The 16,839-nt window shown below is 39.8% G+C and overlaps 2 protein-coding genes and 1 pseudogene across 3 annotated transcripts in view; 1 reads left to right on the top strand and 2 right to left on the bottom strand.

Annotated features, from left to right (window-relative positions):
- The window catches only part of LOC100737432 (pyruvate dehydrogenase (acetyl-transferring) kinase isozyme 1, mitochondrial pseudogene), a 51,830-nt pseudogene extending 38,310 nt beyond the window's left edge, over positions 1 to 13,520 (bottom strand).
- Positions 1 to 16,839, bottom strand: part of KANSL1L (KAT8 regulatory NSL complex subunit 1 like) — a 579,301-nt gene that overhangs the window by 278,684 nt on the left and 283,778 nt on the right. The window lies entirely within an intron of this gene.
- CPS1 (carbamoyl-phosphate synthase 1) overlaps positions 13,552 to 16,839 on the top strand; it is a 308,550-nt gene continuing 305,262 nt past the window's right edge. For both annotated transcript variants that reach the window (XM_084998960.1, XM_084998953.1), the window contains exon 1: positions 13,552 to 13,620. The gene's annotated coding sequence lies outside the window, so the exon portion shown is untranslated. The remainder of the gene's footprint in view (positions 13,621 to 16,839) is intronic.

Here is a 16,839-nt window from a genome sequence, read left to right on the forward strand (position 1 = left end):
ACTCCTCATTTCCACCCTGAGCTCAGGGGGTGCTGTGGGTTGGCAGCTGCAGTGGCTCATGATTTAATCCATGTAGAGGCAGATGGCAACTGACGGCAAGTGCCAAACTCCAGTTCACAATGGGTAACTGGTGACATCTGAATAAACTCTGTGGATTGCACTAGTGTAAGCTTCCTGGTTTTGTTACTGTACAACAGTATGAAAGATGTCAGTATTAGGTGAAGAAGAATGAAGGGTGAATGGCACCTCCTTATTTACATTTGTGCAACTTCATGTGAAAATGCAAATATAGTTTATGGAAGTCCTGCTTGCCCAAGAAACACACACAAGAAACAAAAATACCACAGGAATCAATGGATGCATAATTTGGAAATGAAATAGCTGTGGGGGAAGAATGGTATGAAATTTAAAAGTAACATTTAAAGAAGGCTTTCTATTTTCACGCCTTGTTTAACACAAACAATTGACTGGTATTCCAATTGACTTCCGATATTTAACAGACTAGGAAATTACTTTTAATACTTTCCATAAATTGCCTTACCAACCCATTGTTGTCTAGCTTTTTTGCTTCACTCTTAACATGATTTTCCTTGGAAATGAGTTCTATAAAATGTATGTTTCTATGCAGAAGAATTGTTAATTCTTCTTTTAGAAGATGATGATAGTGATGTGGTCCATTGCTTCCTTTTTTGTCTTGACTCTTTGGAAGTTCAGAGCTAATATATAAGAAACCCAAAAAGATTTACAAAGCAGAGTAAAATTAATTTCATACATAAGTAAATAAATGGGATAAAGATTTTTAAAATGTCATTACAGGTAAATGAAGAGTACTTTTTCTCTTCTCCACACTTTAGTTCTTCTGTGCCCCTCTTGGGTTTTCGGTTTTTCAGTAATTAACCTTATCTTGTTACCACCTCTAATGAACATTTGACTTCAGTCAGCTTATTTCTTTTTTCTAGAGCAGTCTGCCTCTGCTCAACTCTCATTTAACTCAGACTATCTCTTTTATAGTATAATTTCTGCCTCTTTAGTTTCATTAATCACCTAAAGGGGAAGATTTCTATATCAGGTCTGAGGAAAGAGCCCAGCTTTTCTTTTTTTTCTGGCTGTATTTGCAGCATATGAATTTCCCGGGCCAGAGAATTAATCCAAACTGCAGCTGTGACTTACACCACAGCTCTGGCAACACTGGGTCCTTAACCTACTATGCCACAGTGGGAATTCTGAGCCCAGCTTTTCCTAAGGTCAGGAATTGCTAATATATTGGCAAGACTATGTTTTAGTGTATGGGTGATTTTGTTTATTTTAATTCTTACAATGATAAGGTTCTGCAGGGAAGATCTGAAGAGACATACCCTGCTCAAATTCACACAGTTGGTCAAGAAATGGATTCAGGCTGTCATACTCTCCCTTCAGTGCTTTCATGTATTTCATGAGGTTGAGAGATGAATTGTTCATATAGATATAAACACTGCTGGCATTAGGCAGTTGTGTAATAATTTTTAAATGAAACAAATAATTATACTTTGAAATTTGTATCTAAATCTGTATTGTTACCAATATCTATTTTTTCTATTTGTACATTTCAAGATATCCCAGTTAATTAAGTATCATTATATGAAAAGTCTTTCATTATAAAATGTTTTCTATGTCCTTGTGCATAGCAGATAACAGTAATTTACATATATCCAGTACTTCTGTAGTTCCTCAAATGTTGTCATTTGATGTTCACACCAACCAAGCGAAGTAAGAAAAATTGGTTTTGCTATCATTTTGTGGCTTAGAAAACTGGCCATGGTCAGAACCAGTGGCAAAATTAGAACCCAAGTCTTCTGATGTTGAATTTCGTGCTCCTCTGACCAAATCAAAGCACTTTTCAGGTGCTTCACTGCCTGTGGAAAACAGGTTGTACCTCCATGCTTTCTGCCGACCCTGCATCGGGCCTGCTATATCTCAGGGGGAGAAGAATACAACCCAAAATAAACGTGGACCCTGGAAGTATATTTCTTATCTGGCAATATTTGTTATTTTTTATTATTTACTTTTATTTCAGTTTATGGAGTAAGGTGTTATTCAAAATATAAAATATTATTTCAGAGAGGATTTCATGAAAAACTACATCAACCATTCAGCTGCTGCACAGGGCTATTTAATGACAGTAGGAGTCTAGTTTCTGTCCTATCTGTAAATTAGGTGAGGGGGCTTGCCAGAAGCTTCTTTGCATGAGGATCCAAAAATTTCTGGGGTGACTCATTAAGGAAAAATGGAGTTGTGCACCATACATTTGATTCAGTAAGAAAGTCTTGGTTTTTGGTTCAGGGGCTGGAAGGAAGTGTAGTTTTGACTCCTGCATGGTACCTGTCATTTGAGTTGGTTCCTTATTCCAGTCCCACTAAATGATAACATGTGCCCTAGGTGGCTGTCTGCTCTTGTAGCACTGTTGTGCAAAGTAACACAACTAGAAAAAGTCACCTCCCTGGGGCAGATGCACTCTCAGGAGCACAGGGCTTGGTGGCTCAGCAAAATGACGTAGACTTTGTGGGAAGCAAAAGACTTCTCCCAAGGAGATGAAGCCCCTCACCAGTGCACTGGACTTACAATTTCCACTCAGCTCTTCATTTGGGCACAAATTTTACAATCATGAAATGTCCCATGTGTGCCCTGTTTGGGGATAGTATAAAATCATACCTTAACAAACCTAATTAGTAGCAGTGTGTAGGGACCCTTTAATAATACATAAGGGAAGATTGGCATTGTCTCCTACTTTTAAAAATTGTGTTGCTTTGACAACTTAAGAGACTTCAATGACTCAATAGGGGCAGAAGGTGATGGTGCCCAGCTGACATGACCAATGGGCAAATTGTGAGTGTCCACTAGACACAGTGGTGCCCAACAGGTACCTATGGAAAAAATCACCCACACAGCAAATTCGGTGGCATCCAGCAGGTGCCACAGCTAAGGTGCAAGGTAGTTTGTACCGGGTACTCGGTAAGGCAGTTCAGAAGACTGGCAGGGAGGACATGTATTTGCATCTGTGAAACAGCCCCGAGGACCCTGAGAACACTTGCTAAGGGCAGAGTGAGAGGAATATCCTATGTAGGAGCCTGGAGGTCTTATCTTCTGGTGGTGGTGGTGGGGGCAGGAAACATTAGTAAGATCTGGCTTTTTGCTGTTATTGTCTGCCCATCTGTTCCCACAATCTGTTAGGAGGCCTGGAGTAACTGAGTTACACAAATAAAACATTAGAGATATACTACATAATGCAGCCCATCCTTAATATTTTGCTTGAGGTCAAACATTTTAAAAAATTTAGAAAAAAAATATGACCTGGTGTTATTCCTACAGGAATGTTATAATACTTTTTTTTTGAGAAAGAAAATTTGATAGGCTATTTTACTTTGGTACAAGCCACATCCAAATTAATCCCATAATTAATTCTTATTGTAAGAAGAAATGACCCTCCACATCCTATAAATAACTTTAATAAAAGCACACTAGCTGAACAGGTGCAAACTGACAAGGCAGTGATGAGGGGAGGGGTCACTGAATAAGTGATGCACAAATAGATTTTAGAAATTAATTGGCTACTTAAATTCAATGAAGAGGAAAATAACTTTTGGAGAGGTGAGAAAACCACTTAGAAAATTTCTTTTGGTGTTTGATTTAGTGATTAACTTTGCAGAAAGATGGCATGCCACAATACAAAGGCTGGGGTAGAGCAGCCATCATTGACTTTTTTTTATAAAGGAGGCAAGATAACAAGGAATTATAGTCTAAACATGACTATATAATTTTTTTTTTTTTTTTGTCTTTTTAAGGCTGCGTCCATGGCATGTGGAGGCTAGGGGTCAAATCGGAGCTGTAGCCGCTGGCCTATGCCACAGCCACAGCAATGCCAGGTCTGAGCTGCATCTGTGACCTACACCTCAGCTCGTGGCAACACCAGATCCTTAAACTCATTGAGGGAGACCAGGGATTGAACCTGGGTCCTCATGGTTACCAGTCAGATTCGTTTCTGCTGAGCTACGATGGGAAATCCTATAACTGTTTTTGTTTTTTTTTTTTTGCTTTTATTTATTTATTTATTTATTTATTTATTTATTTATTTATTTATTTTTTGTCTTTTTGCTATTTCTTTGGGCCGCTCCCATGGCATATGGAGGTTCCCAGGCCAGGGGTTGAATCGGAGCTGTAGCCACTGGCCTACGCCAGAGCCACAGCAACGCGGGATCCGGGCCGAGTCTGCAACCTACACCACAGCTCACGGCAACGCCGGATCGTTAACCCACTGAGCAAGGGCAGGGACCGAACCCGCAACCTCATGGTTCCTAGTTGGATTCGTTAACCACTGCGCCACGACAGGAACTCCTGCTTTTTTTTAATTTTAAGGCTACACCTGTGGCATATGCAAGTCCCCAGGCTAGGGATCAAATCAGATTGCAACTGCTGGCCTATGCCACAGCCACAGCAATGCCAGGTCCAAGCCATATCTGTGACCTACACCGCAGCTTGCAGCAACACAGGATCCTTAACCCACTGAGTGAGGCCAGGGTTTGAACCCACATCCTTATGAGTTGGGTTCATTACCCACTGAGCCACAATGGGAACTCCAAGAATTTCTTAAAAGTATATACAACATTCTTTCTCCAGAAGTTGTACTCAATATGGTTTTCTCCATCTCATCACATAAACATGAGTAGTACAGATAAATAGAAAAGGAGGCTGGAAGTTGTCATTTGTTGACTTTGTTCCCTGTCTGATGGAATATGCATTGGGTTATAGGAATCTTCCTGACAGAGACCATCGCCAGTTATTAAGTGGTTTGGTGGTTGTCCTGTTCTAAAACAGTACTGTTAAAAGAGAACCACCAATGCATTTGCTTTACATAATTAGAACTTGCAAGGTGAGATAATAAGGGTCAGTAATTAAGCAATTGGGACTTTTTTTTTTTTTTCTTGGAGGAGAGCTTTTATCCTGCTTTTTGAAACATGTAAATTCCACTTCCACTGTCCTCCACTTCAAAGGCTTGTGTTATTACAATGACATTCTGAGAGTTGCCTGCTGCTTTCTGCAAGCTCAGCTCTGCTCTCTTGCTGTACCACAGTGAGTCACTAGAGATCAACTCAAATTCCTCCTTTTAGGCTTTACAGGTTATCTGTTAAAAGGCCAATTCTTACATTTTCCTTTCAAATTTATTTTGTCAATATAGTGACATGCATCTTTAGGATAACAGACAGCCAGATAAAACCCTGGATCAAAGCCATGATAGTTCACTCCTAAATATCTTTTATATTAAGTTTTGGAAGAAACTTTAAGAAAGAATTCACCACAAATGTCTAAAGAAAAGTTAACTGAAGAAATCAGAGATATTTGCTGTGATATGTGTGTATCTATATCTCACAGGAGTTTATCTATAACAATATATGTTATAATTACTGATAATTATTTGATGTACATGGTATAATTACTGACAATTACATATTTAATATATTATATCAATATATACATCTTTTTATCCAGCGAGTAACTATTACATATGTCAAATGCATGGAAGGTCACCTAGTGTACAGGCTGTCTAAGCCCCACCACACCTGGGAAGGTGTTTTTATCCCTATTTTTATAGAAAAGGAAAAAGAAATTCAGCAAGATTAAGCGGCTTGCTTATAATCTCATATCTAAATCTTTCTGGCCTTTTAGCCCATAACCTATCACAACAGTCTGCTTAAAGAGCAAAACAAATGCAAATAACTTTCCTCAGTACTTTATAAAATAAGCAAGCCATCATTTATTCAATAAATATTTAATTTATAATTGTATATTCCACCTCATTGCAAAAAGGATGAGGAAGCTTATCAAAGCAAATAGAGTAAACTCAATAGGCTATAAAAGAGAAAAGAAAACTAGGTACAGGGAAAATAAAAGCAAAATAGGTGAATCAATGAAAGCTAAAATTACTATAAAATGTGCAGAAAAGCTGTATTGAAAGCATGGATCCAAAGACTTATATGAGAAGGGGAATCCTCCTATCCTTTCAGTCACAGTATTACATTACTCATTTACATTATTTCACAAAAGTTCTTTTTTTTTTTAGCTATTTCTTGGGCCGATCCCACGGCATATGGAGGTTCCCAGGCTAGGGGTCCAATCGGAGCTGTAGCCGCCGGCCTATGCCAGAGCCACAGCAACACGGGATCCGAGCCGTGTCTGTGACCTACACCACAGCTCACGGCAACATTAACCCACTGAGCAAGGGCAGGGATCGAACCCTCAACCTCGTGGTTCCTAGTCGGATTCGTTCACCACTGCGCCACGACGGGAACTCCCACAAAAGTTCTTTAACTTTGTTCTTTTACTTTGTAATCAAATATCTAGTCAACAAACACATGAGTAAGGAATTGAGGCTGATTTGCTGCTCTGGTGTATTTAATAATTTCCATCTTTGTTGATTTGTTTTAAATTTAGGGAAACTATGCTTCTTATCAAAACACTTCCAGTTTTCAGTTTTGAATTTATTTTTATAGAGTGGGTACAAAGGGCAATATTCAAATAATTTCAGAAAGATAGGTGCAATCCATTGAACAAAATCAGTATTGCTGGACAAAGGGGAACTGTTAGTTGGTAGGAGATGGCTCAAAAAGAGTTGGAAGCAGCCATTTGACTGGAGCCCTCCCCCCACAGGGGCCCAATTCAATATATGAGAAGTAGCTGGAGTTCCCGACGTGGCACAGTGGTTAACGAATCCGACTAGGAACCATGAGGTTGCGGGTTCGGTCCCTGCCCTTGCTCAGTGGGTTAATGATCCGGCGTTGCCGTGAGCTGTGGTGTAGGTTGCAGACGCAGCTTGGATCCCGCGTTGCTGTGGCTCTGGTGTGGGCCGGTGGCTACAGCTCCGATTCGACCCCTAGCCTGGGAACCTCCATATGCTGGGGCAGCGGCCCAAGACAAAAAAAAAAAAAAAAAAAAAAAAAAAAAAGTAGCTAAAGATTGTCACTGAACAGTGTTCAAGAGAAGAATATATATAAAAGCTGAACCTCAAAGACTCATATACGTAAACCCCATGTCACAGAATTCTTCCTGCATACATGCTAGAGATGGGTTGCAAATGTGTCCAAAAGATCATAGCAAAGAGAAAAAAATTAATTACAGGTACAGTAGAAAGGAAAAAAATATATTGTGCAAGACCTTTCCTGTCCTGGTTTGGAGATTTTTTTTCAAGGACATAATCTATTTGATGTGAATACTTCTTTTTTTTCCCCCAGTTTTGTTTTTTTGTTTTTTTTTTTTTTCTTTTTAGGGCCACATATGTGGCATATGGAGGTTTCCAGCTAGAGGTCGAATCAGAGCTGTAGCTGTCAGCCTATACCACAGCCACAGCAACTCAGGATCTGAGCCACATCTGTGACCTACACCACAGCTCACGACAACTCTGGATCCTTAACCCACTGAACAAGGCCAGGCATCAAACTCTGCATCCTCATGGATGCTAGTCAGATCCGTTTCCACTGAGCCACAATGGGAACTCGGTGATATGAATACTTAATTTCTTTCCCATTAAGAATAAAGGTAGCCATTTGGAAAAATGCCTTCAATGTTTGTGATTGATTTTTGTGCTCCAGAATCTCTCTAACAAGTTATAGAAATGCATCAAATGACAAGCCTATCCAAGATTCTGGAAAGAAGTTTATGTTAGGTATAGTTTTTTTTATTGTATTCAAGCTTAGTGGTGTTCAAGAGAAAAATCACATACGTGGGGAAGTGATGGCGCCACAATCAAGGAAAGAAATGCCATGGGATTTTAATTTCAGTCTGGTTATTTATAGGTTATTATAAAGGAATTTTCAGATGTCAGTTTGGTCTCTGAAGTAAGGAATCCCACAAGAAGAAAAGTCCATTTTATCATTATTATTCTCTTGAGGGTCTTTATTTTTTCTATTAATGGAACAGTTCTTACCTTTTTTTTTTTTCCCCCTTTGGCCACACCTGCAGCATGCACAAGTTCCTAGTCAGGGATTGAACTGGTGCCACAGCAGTGAGCCAGAGCTGCTGCAGTGCAAACACTGGATCCTTAACTGCTAGGCTACAGGGAACTCCGCTAATTTTCTTTTTATCTGGGTTTAGCAAGCTTAGCAAAGAATGTGTTTAACAGTCTAAAGCCATATGAATTTCAAGGGAAATTAAATCTTTCTGATTTAGTTATACGTTCCTCATTGAAATATTATTTGGTAGAAAATACTTGATGTCCAAAAAACTTATGAACCATTTTACCTTCTTTTTTTTCATTTAAGGAAGTTGATTTTCATGGGTAGTAAATAAAGTTTATATTTAGAAAGATGAAACCACAAAGTCTATCAATATGGTTATTTAGTTTATACCACCAATTTTTCCAAACAGATTTGATATGGCTCACAATAAAGGCAACTTTCAATAGGGCCATTAAAAATAAAGATAAAAATTGAGGTAAAAAGATGTAAAGAAAGAATAACTATATAGGGAGAATCATAAATATATTAAATTTGTTCTGAGCTTCCTGACCACCAAAGCAAAAGGCAAATCAAATAGTTTTACTTGGAAGAAGTTTGACTCTTGGTTCTATCTTCATTTTGGATAGCACACACATCATATTATGAGAGCAGAAGCTAAGTAAAGAAACCAATAAATCAGGAACACCTTGGTTAGCAATAATTCCTAAAATAAATCAAAACTTGAGCTTTTCTGCAAAGTACTTCCTAGGAAAAATAGTCAATTTCTGTTTATTGAAATCATAGGAGAAAAATATTTTTTAATCATAAACAACAGAATGAAAACTGGGTAATTTAGAAGTTTTCATTAAATATCAATTTAATTTTTTTTGTTTGTTTTTTAGGCCTGTACCTGTGGCATATGGAAGTTCCTAGGCTAGGGGTTGAATCTGAGCTGCAGCTGCTGGCCTACGCCACAGCAATGCAGGATCCAAGCCACATCTGTGATCTACACCACAGCTCAGGTACATGCCAGATCCTCGACCCACTGAGCGAGGCCAGGGATCAAACCCACATCCTCATGGATACTAGTTGGATTTGTAACCTGCTGAGCCACAAGAGGAACTCCTCAATTTAATTATTTGAATACCCTTCCTTTAAGATTTCCTTGCAATCTTTTTTTTTCAAGCAAAGTATTGTCTTTAAAAAATATTTTTTTTACTGAGTTTTTCTTTTAACAGTAGTTCTATTCCATTATGTGATTTAAAATTAAAAGAAATTTTTATTCTGTTTTTACTTGCTAATTACAAAAGCAATATACCCCATTATGAAAAGTCAAGAATACCTATGTAAAGTAAAAAACCCCAAATAATTTGCTTATAATTATACCTATTTATACATATCCACTAATAATACCCTGGTATCTTTCTCAACATTTTGAGTATTTTGTAGAATAAAGTTTTATTGTGTTTTACTTGTTAAAACTAATGGAACTGGAATTTGGGATATTGAGACAAAAATCAACTGCAGAAATGCACAAATTTTACTGCATTAGTTATTGGTAGAGCTTATTTGCCATACGGTGTTCTGGGGCTACAACTTGAATCTGACAGATAATCTCAAATATTGGTAAGGGGAAATAAGTGATCTGGATTACTTATTTTTAGAGAAGAAACTGCTCTTGGAATAAAAGATAAGAAATACCTGGGTTAAACTATTCTGAGTTTTTTTCAACTTATACTGGCCTTCCCTGGCCTTTCCTATCTTTAACCCTTCCCTTTCCTTTGGGCTCCATATTCCCTCTCCCCTACTTTATATTTCTCTGTAGCATTATCATCTTTAACTTCTTATACTATTTACTTATATATTTGGTTAATAATTTTTATTTCCCATTGGTAGAATATAAATCCCCGAGGACTGCTCATTTTTTAAAATATTTTGTTCACTGATGCAGGGCCCAATGAATAATTTTCAAAAGGGATCAGGTATATGTATATATATATATTTGCTTTTTAGGACCATACCCATGGCATACGGAAGTTCCCAGGCTAGGGATCGAATCTGAGTTGCAGCTGTTGGCTTACACCACAGCCATAGCAATGTCGGATCTGAGCTACATTTTCGACCTACATTGCAGCTCACTGAGACCTACACTACAGCTCACAGCAATGCCAGATCCCCTACCCACTGTGTGAGGTCAGGATTGAACCCACATCCTCACAGATACTAATCAGATTTGTTTCTGCTGCACCACAATGGGAACTCCTGTCTTAATATCAAACGTTATTGAGATAGGCCCATTTGATGACGAAAACTCCCTAAACTCTCAGGAGCAGCAAATTCATGGCATGCATGCCACTATTTCCACCTGCTCTCTTATGGCAGACTTCAGAACATTTACAAAATTCTTATCAATCTACTTTTCCTATTAAACTTGGGCACAGCTGCATAATACTGGTTAAAAAAGAGTTACAGAGATACACTACCAACTGAAAAGAGTTTCTACCCATTTGTCATCTTGTTCTAGAAGGTATACAGATTCTTCAGGGTTATCTATTTGTAACTATGGGAGTTTTCATTTATTAAGACATTTTTATGTTCATTAATTTATTAATACATTTTAAAAACTTTTATTTGGTATCTACTGGCTTTATTACTCATCAAAACATTCAGGATACTAGTGGTAATATTTATTTTGTTCCAACCATGTGTCAGGCACGGTTCTAGGTTCTGGGGACACAGCTATGTTGTGATGCAAACAAATAATTATGCTGTATTATAATATGAAAATAGATACAAGGCGTTATAGGTACATATTGGTGGGTATTTCTGGGTAGAGGAAATGGGGAGAGGTCAGTGGAAGAAGTGGTACTTGTTCAAAGTCTTGGAAGAGGTGAAATAATTTTTCTGAATAGGCTTTTTCATAACAATTTCAAGAGGTGATGATTATAATAAAAGCCATGATTTCATTTATTTAGTCCTTACAATGAACAACACTTACATAGGCACTTTATGTTGTTCATTGAATTCTTACATCAAGACTTCCTGGTGTTCCTGTCATGGCTCGGTGGTGAGCAAACCTGACTAGGATCCATGAGGATGGCCTTACTCAGTGGGTTAAGGATCCGGTGTTGCCATGAACTGCCATGTAGGTCACAGACGCGGCTTGGATCCCAAGTTGCTGTGGCTCTGGTGTAGGCCAGCAGCTACAGTTCCAACTGGACCCCTAGTCTGGGAACCTCCATATGTGGTGGGTGTAGCCCTAAAAAAAAAAAAGACTGCCTAAGTATTCTAATTTATGCATGATATAATCAAAGTTACTTATCTAGGTTGTGGCAGAACAGATTGAAACCCAAGTCTGCGCTTTTACACACTACACCATTCAGCAGAAGAGTAATTAAGAACAGCAGGCGACAAAACTGGAAAAGTTTCTAAAAGGTCTTGTGTGTCTTGATAATCTTTGAACTTTTTCTAGCCAGTGGGGAGTTATTAAAGATTTAATGGAATATTTCATAAAACACAGAGGATAGTACTAAAGACACCTGGAAGAAGAATATTTGAGTGCTTGCTACATTTCAAAAAATTTGTATTCTTTAATTCACAAAACAACCCTTGTAAATACCACTTTATAGAAGATAAACTTGAGACTTGCCAAGGTCAAGTAATTGCTCCATGGTCACACAGCTCAGAAGCGGTGGCAGTAGGATTCAAACCTAAGCCTGACTCTAAAAGCTGCCTTGTGGTCTGATTCTTCCTAAGAAAGTCTAACTGAGGCAAGTGGAAAAGTAAGCAAGAGTAAGTATATGTTTGCCATTGGACCATTTTTGCTGAATTATACTTCAAATTAAAAGTCCCAGTTGGTATTAAATGATTACTAATAAGCACTCTTTTGTAGATGAGCTGTCATTAACATACTTTTTATTATTTTTTAAATTTTTATTTATTTTTTTAGGGCCAGTGCAGCATATGGAAGTTTCCAGGCTAGGAGTGGAATCAGAGCTACAGCTGAAGCCTATTCCACACCCCACCAGATCCTTAACCCACTGAGCAAGGCCAAGGATTAAACTTGAATCCTCTTGGACATTACAGGTTGGGTCCTTAACCTGCTGAGCCACAATGGGAATGGCAACATACTTTTATTTATTTATTTTTTTACTTGCTTTTTTTTTATTATTACTCAAATGAATTTATCACATCTGTAGTTGTATAATGATCATAACAGTCTGATTTCACAGGATTTCCATTCAAACATACTTTCAAAAAGTTAATATTTTCCCTCAATATATTTTTACTTACACTCAAATTTTTCTTACTGTACAGGCATTATTATCTACTACTATTCTACAGCAGTACAGATTTTCTCACCCTGTACTATGAATATTACGAGATAAGTTGATTTTCTCCTTCACAGGTTGGATAAATAGAATAGGAAAGGACAATCTTTCTGTCTTTTTAAGTACAGAAAAAAAAGTCTACACTATTTGCTACTTGAATTTTTCTCTGCCACTTCTGTCATTACTGACAAAGGAATTTATTATTATTTAAAAATTTTTCTTTCTTTCTTTTTTTTTCCTCTCTGCATTCACGGCATGTAGATGTTCCTGGGCCAGGGATCGAAACCACACCACATTTGTGACTTGCACCACAGCTGTGGCAACGCTGGATCCTTAACTTTCTGCACCACCTGGGAACTTCTGATTTTTAAATTTCATTCCGTCTTTCTTTCTTTTTTTTTTTTGCTTCTTTTAGGGCTGCACTTGCAGCATATGGAGGTTCCCAGGCTAGGGCTCCAACTGGAGCTACAGCTGCCAGCCTTCGCCACAGCCACAGCCACAGAGAATCTGAGCGGGTGTCTAAACCTACACCACAGCTCACAGCAATGCTGGAGGATCCTTAACCCACTGAGTGAGGCCAGGGATGGAACCTGCAACCTCATGGTAACTAGTCAGATTTGTTTCTGCTGTGCCATAATGGGAACTCCTAAATTCCTTTATTGAAATATAGCTGACATACAATAGTATGTAGTTTCAGGTGTAATACATAGTGATTTGACATTTACATCTATTATGAAATGGTTACCACAATAACTCTAGTAACTATTTTGTCCCCATAAAAAGTTCTTAATAATGTTATTGACCATATTCCTTATGCTGTACGTTACAGCTTTGTGGCTTATTTATTTTGTAACTGGAGGTTTGGTCCTCTTAATCCCCTTTACCGATTAAGCACCTGCCCTCCCCCCACCCCACAGTTATGACACCGGTATCACTGAGTCTATTTGTCACCCGTATCACTGAGTCTATTTGTTACCAGCCATTTCAGTGGGGTTCTCAGCAAGGGGCCTCCTACCTGGTGTCGTTTTAGCCAGACCTGACCAAGTTCAGTTCAGAAGTAAAGAACAGCTTTATTCTTGATCAGAGAATGGAGGGGTGAGAGCTGCAGCTCCAAAGGCTAAGCGCTGCCCCACAGGCCGTGGGCGCGGCTGCTCTCTAGGGTTCTCCTCTGCGGAGGGGAGGGGTGGAGTTCTCGCCAGGCTGGCGGGTTCTCTCGAGAACTGCTCATGCTCCAGACAGCGGGGCAGAGCCGAGGCCTGGGCCCCGAGCCGCAGCTGCCATCTTGAATCGCAGTGCTGGAGCAGCGCTTCTGAACGCGGCCCGTGCAGGCAAGTGAAATCAGACCAAGCGCAAGAGAAGAAATTAGACCTTATCACTTAGATTCCATCTTCTTTTCCAGGAATTGTTGATGGGCTTTGGTGGGGACAAATCCCTCGTCCGCCTCTCGTCTTCCTCCTCATTCCTGAGGGGAGCAGAGGGTGCCCTTCTGCCTTCTGTAATTGCTTCCAGCTGAGTGCGGGCTTCGTCATGACCCAGCCCTGACTGTACCTATCCCCGAGGAACGACCTTGGGGGAGTTTTATAGATTCTCAACTTTTGGAGACAAAGGAAACCAGGCAATTAAGATGCATTGGCCCACATGTCAGCAAGAAAACAGTGTTTATTAAGGACTCCAGGAAAGGTAGAAACCAAGTGACTGCGGAGGGCTGTTTTACCCCACTCTTCGTTTGTTTGGCCAGGTTAGGCTGGATGGCTTCTGTTAGCAAAGTTGCTTTTTCCGGTAGCCTGTCCACATTTTCTCCAATTAGGTCCCTTAGGTTGATGTAAAAGCAACATGAAGAATGGCCTGCACAAAAGACCCTGCTTTGGTCAGATAGGAGATAATCTAGGGAAATTTGGTTATCCCCAAATCTCTACTGTTTGGCAAGGCATAGAAACTTACTTGATTGCTGTTTTTTTATTTTGTCTCTTTAGGGCTGCACCCATGGCATACGGAGGTTTCCAGGCTAGGGGTCAAATCATAGCTGTAGCGCTGGCCATAGCCACAGTAACATGAGATCAGAGCTGCATCTGCAACCTACACCACAGCTCCTGGCAACACTGGATCCTTAACCCAATGAGTGAGGCCAGGAGTCAAACCTTTGTCCTCATAGATGCCAGTCAGATTCTTTCCACTGAGCTACAATGGCTCCCATCGTTTGCTGTTTTTTGGAAAAGTAGTTTTCAATCCAAGAGAAGTTCACAAGAGTTACCAGGGATTCCAGTGTCTCAGATTGTTTCTCTGGAGATTGGGGCTCAGGGCCCACTTCACTCAGGTGTGATGTATCCATGGAGCAATGCTGCACAAATTCAGGGAAGAATGGGTGGCTAGGGATCACTAATGGGATAGGTTCCCCTTAGGAGTGAGTTCACCTTGTGGGCTGCCAGTTTTCTCTGGTTTTAGGTGCACCCAGCCTCCTGACTGGAAGGAATGTATGGTTAGGTCAGTGGATGTGGGCATCAGGTGGTTACCATATGCCATGAGCGCTTCCATGGTTTCTCCCACCTGGAGGGCATACTTGGATTTCAGGGGTGGGGTGGGGTGGGGTGGGGTGAAGATGCCCCTTTTCTCTGCTTGTGGAATAGGTCTACCAAATGTGAGTTCAAATGCACTTTAACCTATTCGGTGGGCCAGTAGCATGTAGAGAAGGGCAATCAGAAGCAATTTAATCTAATTTTCTTGAGTTTTCAACATAGCTTGGCTAAAGCCCTCAGTAACGCCTTAGCTGCTTCAGCTGCCCTTTCAGTTCTAGTGGGGAAGGCTTCTATCCACCGAGACACTGTGTCTACTGGTACCAAGAGATGCCTAAAATTGCCTGGTACTTTCAGCATGAAGGTAAACTCAATCTTCCAATCTTCTCTAGGATGTATCCTGGTTTGAATGAATCTTATCTGGGGGCCTTGAGGGGTGTGTCTGGTGTTGGGGTTATTTATGGCACAAATGGAACAGGTTTTGACCACTTAACTGATTACATTTTTCATGCTCATGGTCACCATGATCTCAAATAGCTAATTAGATAGGGCTTCCCTTCTATAGTGAGTTCCATGCTGGGCCTCCCTGTTGGCTTGACAAGCTACAGTTTGGGGAAAGAAGTGTTGTCCATGTTCATTAACTAGCCACCCATGGCTCCCTAAATTCCTATTGAAATCCCCCTTTCAGAGTTTGTCTACCATAAAGTAATATATATGTATTAAATATGATACATATGTGTAATAAATGTGTTATATATGTATGTAAATGTACATATATTGTGTGAGTATATATATATAATTTTAGGTTGAAGTTCTTTTAAGTTCAGGCACATTCTAACAATCCTACAATTTACCTTCACCATTATGCTTAATGTTTTTGATGTCATATTTTACATTTTTTTGTCTGTGTATTCGTTAACTATTATGGATATAGATGATTTTAGTACTTTTTTTTTTGTTACATGAGGTTGATCTATTATTACCTTTACTGTCTATATGCCTTCATTACTGAGATTTTTCCTTTCATAATTTTTAATTTCAAATTGTGGTCTTTTCTTTTATGCTTAGAGAAGTCCCTTATTATTTCTTGTAAAGCCAGTTTAGTGGTGCTGAACATTTTTAACTTTTGCTTGTCCCTATAACTCTATATCTCCTTCAGAGTACAAATTTTTCTCACTCATATCCTGTTCCTTCATTTGGAACATATTCCTCTGTTTCCTTATTTTGCCCAACTCTTTGTATCTATTTTTAAGTGTTAGTTGTGTTACATTTCCTGATCTTGGAGAAGTGGCCTTATGAAGAAGATGTGCTGTAGGACCCAGTTATCATGTTCCCCTCTAGTCATAAGTCATATGCTCTAGGAGTGCTCCCTATGGGGGCTGTGTGTATCCTTCTCTTGTGGCAGGGTCAATTATTTAGGCATACTGGTTGGTAGGCCTGGCACCCAGCCTGGTTGGCTGTGAGAATGTGACTTTATGGTGGCTGCAGGACTACTAGAGAATGAGGTAGGCTTTCCATGTGGCTGGCTGAATGGCTGAGGCAAGGGTAGGGAGTGCAGGTTGGCCCTTCTAGAAGGTTGGGCCAGGTCTGCATGTGATCTGGGGGGCATGGAACTGGTGCCAGCTCACTGGTGGGTGGGGTTGAGTCCCCATATGACTGTCTACGTGGCCCAGAGTGCTCTGGACTTGTGCCCACTTGCTGGTGGGTGGCACTAATAGGCTAGAGAGAGGAGTTCAAGATGGTTCTTGCCAGTGCCAATGTTATTGCTATAGAATGAGCTCCCCACATTGGCTGCTGCCAGCATCTCCATCTTCAAGGGGTGTCCTAGGTGCTTTCTCTCTCTTTGAGAGGGTCTCTAAGATCAACAGATGGGTCTGACTGAAGATCCTTTCAAATTACTGCCTCTGTACTGGAATTCAGAACATGTGAGATTTTGTGTACCCCTTTGACAGCTCTGTCTATTTCCTATAGGTCTCTAGCTTTCTTCATAAGCCTCGCTGGTTTTCAAAGCCAAATGTTCTGGGGCCTTGGCTTTAT

This window comes from Sus scrofa, chromosome 15 (assembly GCF_054392235.1).
Source record: "Sus scrofa isolate SSC_HxYL_T2T_F1_AM1 chromosome 15, Sscrofa_HxYL_maternal_Yorkshire_Landrace_v2.0, whole genome shotgun sequence".
In the NCBI taxonomy this organism is placed as follows: Eukaryota; Metazoa; Chordata; class Mammalia; order Artiodactyla; family Suidae; genus Sus; species Sus scrofa.